The following is a 9,290-nucleotide window of genomic DNA, read 5'->3' on the forward strand; positions in this document are numbered from 1 at the left end:
TTGAGAAATATGGTGAGAGCTTCGCGATGCTAGTGGAGAGAAGGGCCGACAATTTCCCAATCCCCTTGTCTTGATTTCAACTGGGCGATATCGCGTGTCTAAACTACCTAGACAGTTATTCTTCGGTCAAATCTTAGTTTGAATCTTACAGTAGACACCTATTAAACTGATTTATATACTTCAAGGATTGCTATTAAATCTGAGAAGTTACAGGGTTCATAATACTGATATCAGATTACTATAAACATACAATAAGAACAAATACAATTTGGATAGTAATTATAAATATGCACTAGATCTCTGATCATGATTAATCCGTGGTTGGGGATTCTATTTCAAAGAATTCATTCTAGATCCCTATAACAGACGCATCATAAGTTAATATTGACTAAAAACAGTTCAGCTGCCGTGTTCAAGACAAGCCTTATCTAAATTGTGAATGATGTGTGATTTGTCAATATGACACCAACAGCGATGCTATGCTCAGTGGCTGAATATGTTCAGAAGGCGATCAGAAAGGCTGTAGACATCAGTTATAAATTATGTTATTTTTTCTCAGAATAGTACATAATGATATGTTGTTTCCATGAAAAATGATGACTATTATAATCGACAGTATTGTTTGTGTTTGCATACTCAAGACTTATATAATACTGGTAAATTGTTTAACGCAGAATAGCTTCAACTTGCATTTACTAAATGACTAGCAGACATCTTTGTTCGTCAACACTATATATGGTGGTAAATCAAATATTGAAGGTTGTGATAACTTGCATTTGTTACAAATCTGAACATAATCCATTTCCGACTTGATAAATACTGTGCTGTAATGCTTGAGTTCAGGTTGATACGAATAAACACATTAAGTTGACTTCACATCCCTCCAGATAACGGACAACAACTACATCAAACTATAACTTACAGGAATGAAGGCATTAGGAAGCACAAAATTTACGAATGTTGACGTGAGACGGCCAGAACAATGTCCTAAGCTTAGAGATAGAAACACTGAAAATACTAGATAACTTGCATGAAAACCCTTAGCTTGATTTGTTTTCCTGTGTCGTAAGTCTCTGGATACCTTGTCGTTAGGAATCAAAAGATCGAAAAGATATTCAGCTGAAGGGATCAATAAGAATTACCTCACATTCAGAGGCGAGGCAGTATGTTACATTACAAAGGACTTTATGGAAGAATTTCCATATACATACAAAGGAAATTTACAAAAAGGACCTTAGGTTGTCTCCGATAGATGCTGTTTGTGGACACCTCGGTAAACGGTCAGCATATACTGAGGAAAAAAATTTCACCCTTGATTCGCTTGAGACCTATACCAGACTAAGGTGGACGTGGTCAGAACTTACGTCAGGAGTTCAGAAATAACCTAAAAGATATTTGAATCTAATCACTGTGGACTTTTGGGAGTCCTCACAAGGGTGTCCCCTCTCTCGCAATAGACCGCCCAAATCGCTCCACAGTGGACATTTTGATTGCTGTAACGTTACGCCGATATAAGTCATTGAGCACTAATAGGACTATAACATCAATGTCCTGATGTCTGCTGGTATATGTGTCGAATAACGAGGTTTCATTTCCTGATTCAATATCTTCGGTTCGTAGTTTGAGGGATGTCGGTAACAGCTCAGGACAAAAGCTAATAACTGCTTTCTATAGCCTAACAAGTTTAGGAACGCGATTCTTAGGGAAACAAATCGTCTACAAATACATTGTTTACACCAGCAATGTGTTATGTAACTATACTAAACTGCAAAGTATAGCCCAGCATGCAAAACTATTTAGGAGAATATGTGTCTGGTGGGGAGTTTGGTAGGAAAGCTAAACGTCCACATTGGCGAAATTTAGTGAATTTCCAGTCACCTGAGGAATGCTGTAATACATAGCTAAGGGTCCCAGGCTGAAAGCGCTATATCTCGATTCAGTATCCTGTGCCTTTCTCATGAAGAGTAAGGACCATCTTGCTTCCTAGAGTGCGGAAATACGAAGCGAAACAATATGTCCGGAAATTTCCATTAAGTTGGATGTGATTTGTGCTTTTTGAATGTTTACGGTAGTATCATACTGTCGTTGCTATGAATTACGATTCCGTTAGTTTGGGTATGGGATTATCAGTGTAAGTTTTCGACGAGACCCTCTTAAACGTATGCGTACAAAAATGAGATCCTTAGATTCGTCGTCCATGAATCTTGGAAAATTTTGTAAGGCGTCCGATAAACTTTCACAAAATGAGGATTGTAATAACGGTTTATTTGCATTATCATTAGTCGTCTATATTTGACCGTATGTTTTGACCAGATAGATTGTCGAAAATGTGGCCATATCTTTTAATGCTCATTGTAAGGAAAAGGATAACGATTTTAAGTGATTTCTACGTTAGGCCATAGATGATCGCTATTTGGACATCAATACCAGTTCTCCATTTTGGGACTATATCCAACTAGAATGTGGTTGAACTATTCTATGGCTTAACTGTTTACAAGTTTTCATGTCATTAAACGTGTTATTCACCAATCTCAGTTCTTCAGAATATGTTCAGAGTACTTACAGAAATGCTCAGCGTTCTGTTAGACTGGTATTTACTGCTTTGCCAAACCTTTTTAACTGGAGGGTTTCAAATAGTCAACCTTACGTTTTATTATAAAACTGGGTGCAGGTGTAGTGCGCTAAATAAGCATTTGAAACCCAAACATCTGATCAAGCCACAAGGAAAAAAGGAAATTTAGTGACCACAGAAAATAAAGAAGTAAATAATAAGATCATCAGATAGATCTTAACTACATACCTTTGATCTACATACTAGCTCCATTTCAAATTCAGCTTCTGTGAGGATTTAGTTTTAATCCGCTTAAAAACCTGCTACTTGGGCGATTGTAGAGGATACCACATCACTGCATTTTTATACAGTGTTTGTGGCCGAACATTAGCAGAAACAGTGAGTGACAAATACTACTATAGCACTCTGAAGATATCCGTATCCATCACATACACTCACTTTACTTTATTCTGCGTCCCCGCAGCATACATCATTTCATTACAAGTCATTGAAAGTGATTCATTGCACCTTTCCTCTGTATGAGAATCGGAGATAGTGAGGGGATGAAGGGTTAAACAAACAATTATATATGAGGAGGTGACACTAGCTAGTTACTCAAAAGCATGTTGATAAGAAACGACTTTTCCCTGACAAATCTTGACCCATCCTGAGGTCAAATATTTAGGAATAATCTATCAACAAATAAGAGCAATTAAATGCACTGAGAGAAACTGAAGGGTTAAGCTACTACCTTCGTAGGATAGCTATATGCTAAAATGTACGGTTTAAGGTTTTCTTTTAATACAAGCTTTCGATACTGGGGAAGGTACTGAATATGTAGACGGAAGTCAACCGTGTAGACGTCTTGGTAACAAACATACATAAAAGCAATGCGCCACTGGAAAATAATACTGCAAATCCTCTGAGCGCCAGATTCATCACTCAACTCTGCCAAGCATATAGCCTTGGGTGTGTTACAAATTCTGCCCTTTAACTTCGTTCGTAACTGCGGGTAGATATGTCGTCAGTTGACTAGGATGGAAAAAAGTATGTGTACGTTGACAACATAGAAGACTAGAACTATAGACATAGATAGTCACTGTCTCAGTTTGTGATGGGAAAATTCATCTGTCAATCACCGTAAGTAATTGTTTTAATTCGAGCAAACTTTTAGTGTTTTCATATAGTCCAAGTATCTGTAACAATAAGTTTTACGCATAGGGAATTTTTCTTTCTGTATCGTAGATCACTGCAAAAGTCAGATAGCATAAAAAATGTTGAGTAGTAGGCCTTCTAGCTTTTTGTATGTTTGTGTTCCTAAGATACCGGAAATCATATTCCATAATTGTACAGTCTTCTTAGAGCCAGTGAAATTATTAGAGCATTATAAACCCATCACTTTTCGGTGTAGGCTTACTATGTGTATTATAGTATGGGACATAGTTTTCAAAGTCAACCAGAAACTAAGATACTGTTGTCATCCATGACAGGTCGATCATAATGTTATCGCTAATAACTAATCCACGTTGAAGAATGTAGCTATCAGGCTGCTTCTCAGTGTAATCTATCGTCTAAGTACGCGGATCCGGCTCCAGAAGCAGAAATTTCAAACGAGTGAAAGGACAGTACGTTCGTTTGCTAAACTTTCCCTTGCAGGTGGTATTCTCTGGTTTGAAGTCATAGAAACATGAAAAATAGATACGTATACTTATGTCTACTTAGACAAAGTAATAGATATCCCAAAGTGAATCACATGCATTACAAGCCATTCTTGTGTTCCACGAAATATAGGCAGTAACACAGTGGCAAAGACTAATTTCAAAATTCGCAGAGTTATAATGAGAGCAAGTAATTCTTCGTATTGAAGATACGACTAGTCTCTCGTGGTCGAGAGACAGATCGACTACGTGATACGCTTCTTCGCGTGGTTCTTGACCGACTACGATCATTGCGAAAAAGAAGGTAGCGTGTGAGAGTATGATATAATTCAGAGATGTCATTCGGGGTCGTTTGAGGCTTTTCTATGACTGAAAAGACCTCGGCACTAGTGGATTTCGTAAATTCTAGAATTCGATCGACAGACGCAGCTAGTTCGTCTACGGCAATGTTTTGGAACGAGACGAGCGCAGCCTGTACCTATTTTGGGAGTTTGGATAAGAAAAGTTGTTTGAATAGGCCTTCGTCGAAGGTTCTTTGATCTATCACTTCTCTCATCCTAAGCAACATATCTGTCGCAGAACCATAATGCAGGTTGATGTTATTGAGGAGTTGGTCTAACCGTTGTCCGTCAATTAGATCTCCACGTCTCAGAATCGATTGTTTTAGCGTTTCGTAAGGTTCTGAAGCATTACCAGTAAACATACTAGGTGCTATGTACCTGTTAAATTCGCGCGGTAACGCCTTAACCACTGCGAGGAATTGCGTGCGCGAGTCCGTGATTCCGTGATCGCAAAAGTCGGCTTCTGCGTAGCAGAACCAGGACTCGATATTGTCAGGCCAAGAAAGCGTTAACTGAATCGAAGTTGGGGGAATAGATTGTAACTTAAAGACCTTAGGTGTCTGTTCCGTCATAGTATTATTAGAACGAGAAATATATAGTTAAAATATATCCGAAAAAAGGTATATCACAATATATATAAATCAAATAAAGAAAAACAATTAATAATGAAATTCAAAAAAGGAACACGACTCACAGTCTATGCTCTTGGTGTACCAGATCACGTCAGGTTCACCACTGAAGATACGACTAGTAATCTGGTTTGACAACTAGGGACCGGAAACACCTATATTCGAAGTTTTCCCAACCAATCGAAATCAGAATTTAGACGAGAAGAGGTAGGAAAGATATATTTGATGCGTTATCAATATATCGAGAAGCGTTTATTCTAGGCTGGCTAGTGAACGTAGGAGCAGTGTCACACGCTAAATCAAAACATGATCTGGTACGGATGCATGACCGAACGCCTTCAGTTAAACAAGTCCACTTAAAACAACGTGGTCAGCATCCAATGTCGAACACTTAATGAGCTATTGATTTTGGGGAATTATTCACAGCTACAGATCAATCACCCCTAGTGAGGTAGTGATGACCCTAAGACGTGACCAGCCAACGAGTTTGTCGTTGGTAAACACTCTACTGATAGCTTGCTATGTTTAGCAGCGTCTGGTCGTCTTTCCTTACACTAAGGGACCATGAAGTACAACATAGTAATAAGGAAACAAAATACAATGAAAATTTCGATTCCTCGTTCTTTTCCAGCCGTCCTAGAAAAGAAAAAAAATAGAATGTGTGAGTGCGTGTCGAAATACACGTACTTGCGTAAGGACACAAGGTGAGCGGGAAAAATAAATAAACGAATACATTTGCGACAGCGTAAAAGCGATTGTAAAAAAAATTTGGTTTTTTTTAATAAAAAATATATATATACGCTCATAGGTAAACAAATATTTTCTTTGTTTTTTTGGAATAAATATATAAAAATGAGCATAGTTAAAAAATTCTTTTTTTGTAATGAATAATGCAAAGGGAATTCGAGGTAAAGTTTGTGTCCTACATGCAATAGTCGTTTAAGTGTTCTGGAAATCTTACTCTTCTTCCAGAACGCGTTGTCTGATGTTTATTTTCTGCCGTTGACGAAGTATCAAGGTTTGTGTCGGCTGTCGTATGGGGTACTACAAATGTAGGAGCCGTGTCGTTCGATTATACCGAAGGAAAATCGACGCAGCCAGGGTTTCCTTCTAAGTACGCTGCTTTGAGGCGATCGATACTGATGCTATTGTTCGTGCCGTTCTTATCGACTACATAGTACTCAGGTTCACGTTGAGGAACTATGAAGGGTCCTTCGTATGCTGATTCGAGAGGTCGCCGATGTGAGTCTCGACGAACGAAAATGTGTGTACTATGTCGTAAGTCAGGTTGAACGAAAACATCAGTTGATTGAGGTTGAGTGTGAGCAGGTTTAACTGAACGCATCGTGTTTGTAGGTCTGGAGCATCTGAAGTCAGTTTGAAGATTAAGAAATAACATAAGGATGATCCGCAATTTTACTTTGAGTATTCTGAATTATTTCCTACACCAGACAAATCAGGGCGTTGTGGATCCTGGTGATCGCCACAATGCGGTTGGAAACCTAAGCTGGGGTATCGAAATTGTTGTTTTGCAAGGAAACAGGGTAAGGGATTACTTGTCGTGGAAACCAAAACAAAAAGGTTTTTCTGAAGCCGCTATGAGAAGAATCATACCTAATGGCTTTTCCTATTTGCAACAATATTTTTGTTACAAAACTATGTCCTGACTTATATTGTGGAAATTTTTCTTTAATTTCTGTCGATCCATTGGTTCTCCTCGCTAATGGTTATCTCTTCTAAGATTTCGTCAGATTCTGACATATCTCTGGTAAACATTAAAGATGTAACGCACCTGGTAAACTCGCCCGGTACATGGTTTATCTTGACAAGGAACATCAAACATGGGTTAATAGCACTATACTTGTGAAAGTCGGCCTCTAGATAACAAAATGAGGCTTCGATGTAATGAAAACAGAACAGGATGAGTTGAATCTAGCGGCATTCAGAGTGTTGACTGAAATAAGTTTGGGATTATGGTCAGATATGAGATTAAAATGTATAAATATGTGATAAAATCGGTGTTTGTCTTGTGGGGAGTAGTGTAACGTCGTGTACTGTATTACACCTACATAGTTTATTCTAGTTTCTGGACAAGCCAATTCACCTATAATGTTATGAGTCATATTTTGATCTTGTTAATTATTCGCTTATTGACCTTGACTATATTTTTTATATGAGCGCATGTGTATGCACATTTCGTACCTTATTCATCGCATGTCTGTCATTCATTTTTGTCTGACTATAAATGTTGATTAATGCTTGCTCATAGCGAGTTGGCTTCCCAGCCATCTCCACTATGCGTCATCTTTCCTTCGCTTGCTTACATTTGCTAATGTGCTCACTGCCTTCTAGCCCATGTCATTTATCAATAAATATGTAGTTGCTGCTTCCCTTTGTCTTCTGATATTATACACCGTTTACGATGATATAATAACGGTTATCGAGACGATCGATTAACGAAGCACTCCACTACAGTCTTCGAAATGAAGTTCACAACCAGGATGACAGGATAGCACTTCAGTCTGATGTAACTTGATTTCAAAGTTGAGCGAGCAATAAAGGATTCCTCTCAAACTTTTCAGGACTCAAATAAATCCACTTGTGATATTCTGAGATCTATACATGCAGCTTAGTTCACTCCACTACAAAAGTGTCATTAATTAGGAAAAATCTTGGTGTCTTTTTACCATGTGATTTAAAACTCTATAATAACAGTGAGAATCATGTCTTTCGGGAAGATGTTTAACTGGAAAATTTGAAGTTCATCTTAAGCTAGTTCAACTTGGACCTTCACACCTTTAATAGTTTTAGTTCACCTTATATAGATTATGGAAGTAGACTTTTTACAAATTTTTTCCTAGAGAATTTGAAAACTACAAAGCATATCCAACAGAAGGCCTCAGAATAAGTCCGATGACATAAATTCTCAGTTAATGAAGTACGTGACGCTCGGTAAGTATAATTTCCTCCCATTCCATATACAACCATTTGAACCATTTGAACCTCTACGAGTTTTTGTAAAGATCTAGCTTAGAGACTCGTTCTCGAACACTAAAATTCCGCTCTATATTCCTGTTTTATGTCTGTTAACTCATGCATCCATATGAATTGCCTGTTTATTTCTGCCGGAAACGGTATCTGATTCAACAATACGAAAATAATTGCCATTATTTTCGATTAATGGCAACTTACATCACCTATGGCGAAGACGAGATATCCGTCTATCAATTAAGGGACGAGTATACTGCGCATCAGTTCGCTCTGTTCTACTTTACGGCTGTGAAACATGGCCATTAAGAGTAGAAGATACTCGTAGGTTACTAGTATTTGACCACAGATGTCTTAGAAATATTGCTCACATCTGCTGGGATCACCGGGTAAGTAATAGTGAGGTTAGACGCAGGGTATTAGGGAACGATGGTAAATCAGTTGATGAGGTCATGAATCTTCGTCGACTGAGATGGTTGGGCCACGTGTTACGTATGCCTGAACACAGATTACCACGACGCGCTATGATGACTAGTATAGGGGATGGTTGGAAGAGAGTTAGGGGTGGCCAAACCAAAACATGGTATCAGTGTTTAAAGTCACTAACTTCTAGCCTGAGCCATGTTGGCAGATGCAGACTACCTGGTTGGGGTCCGCGTGACTATCGTAACCAATGGTTGGAGACTCTAGGTGACATGACTCAGAATCGATCACAATGGCGTAGGTGTATACACTCTTTATCTTCCCTTAAACCTTGAGATTAAAATTGCTTCATATCTCTCTTCCTTCCTGTACTATATCCTTATATACAACCTATCTTTTATATACTACCACCACTAAATTAATTGCTTCTATGAATCCGGTGTTGATCTTGTTGTGCTAACGAGGTATGGCAACTTGGACCGATGCATAAATGTGCCTGGTCCTACGTTGTAGCTGACTGACTGAAAATAATTGCCAGCCAAGTAATATTTTACCAAAAATTAGGCTTCCGATTTTCGGATAAGCATAAACGATCCGAAAGATTTGAATGACTTCAGTTTGATTTTGTTTGACTTAGTTTTTCATTCTCTACTAAGCGGCCAGTTAACCTGTGACCTCGAAGTCAGCTGGTTGTGTCGAT

The sequence above is a fragment of the Schistosoma mansoni genome, chromosome 3 (genome assembly GCF_000237925.1).
Source record: "Schistosoma mansoni strain Puerto Rico chromosome 3, complete genome".
Taxonomy (NCBI): Eukaryota; Metazoa; Platyhelminthes; class Trematoda; order Strigeidida; family Schistosomatidae; genus Schistosoma; species Schistosoma mansoni.